This window comes from Triticum dicoccoides, chromosome 5B (assembly GCF_002162155.2).
Source record: "Triticum dicoccoides isolate Atlit2015 ecotype Zavitan chromosome 5B, WEW_v2.0, whole genome shotgun sequence".
NCBI classification, from domain to species: domain Eukaryota; kingdom Viridiplantae; phylum Streptophyta; class Magnoliopsida; order Poales; family Poaceae; genus Triticum; species Triticum dicoccoides.
In genome coordinates, this window is record NC_041389.1 from 433,868,682 (window position 1) to 433,870,109 (window position 1,428).

Sequence of the window (1,428 nt, forward strand, 5' to 3'; positions counted from 1 at the left end):
GGGTATGTAGGCTTATATAGGTGAAAGAAGTCGGTCGGGGGAGCCTCGAGGGGCCCATGAGAGGGTAGGGCACGCCCAGGGGTGATGGGCGCGCCCCCCTATCTTGTGGCCTCCTCGGGGATCTTCTGATGTGAACTCCAAGTCTCCTAGATCATATTCTTCCTAAAGATCACGCTCCCGAAGGTTTCATTCCGTTTGGACTCCGTTTGATATTCCTTTTCTTCAAAATACTGAAACAGGCAATAAAACAGCAATATGGGCTGGACCTCCGGTTAGTAGGTTAGTCCCAAAAATGATATAAATGTGTAAAGTAAAGCCCATAAACATCCAAAACGGGTAATATAATAGCATGGAACAATCAAAAATTATAGATACGTTGGAGACGTATCAGTCAGCATGACATCATCGTGACATCAGCAGTCAACAGGACGGCTGGCCAGGTCAAACTGACCAGTGGGGCCACTGGGACCCACATGTCAGCCTCTGTTGGCTTAACAGTGGATTAACTAATCTAGCAGGGTCAATTAGGGGTGTGGGCCCCGGGCGTCAGTGAGTGTTTTAGGTTAAACTAATTACTTTTATTTATAAAATGTTTATTAGTCTAAAATAACAGAGGGGCCCACATGTCAGTGGCTGGGGGCTGCCCAGTCAGCACAGTTGACTGGGTCAACGGGTTAGCGGGACCAAGTGGCAGTGGCTCAGCGGCGTGGTCCGGGGCTGCCACGTCAGCGCCACTTCGGACGGCGACCGGAGTCGTGCCGGCGACCATTCCCGCGGCGGAAGTTCGCCGGAGATGGCCGGAGAACGGCTACAAGGCACGGTTCGCCGCGTTTTCGGTCGCATTCGAGAGCTGGCGTCGGCGCGCGTCGCCCGATGCCACTGGTTGGTCTCGAGGAGGCTCGATACGACAACAGTGAGCAACTTAGCGGTCGCCGGAGTTCGGCCATAGGCGGGGTGAGCGACAAAGGCCGCGGGGAGGGGATCTAGCTGCACGAGCGGTCGCGGTGAGGGGACCTGAGAACGTTCCCGTGCTCGGGCGAGCCTGACAGCGACTACATCATCGACGGCAAGCTATGCGACGGAGCTGGGTTCGGATGGCGATGGCAGAGGCTGCCACGACGCGAGGAAGAGCATTGGGAGAGAGGGAGAGGGGGCAGAGCTCACTGGGCGCCTGTAGATGTGCTCAGTGGGCTCAGGGGAGGCGCGAGGTGGCCGAATTCGACGCCGGCATTCATCGGAGCAGAGGAGGAAGAAGAGGTCGCCGCGCTCGCTGTGGGGGCTCCTGGCTTGGTCCGGTGGTCGAGGAAGGCGTCGCAGGGCACGACGGCGCTTGGGGACTCGTCGAAGAGGGACGAGGACAACGGTGGCCGCGGTCAGCACGACGGGCGGCGCAGGGCGCGTCGGCGAGGCGGATCTGGAGGAGGGGGA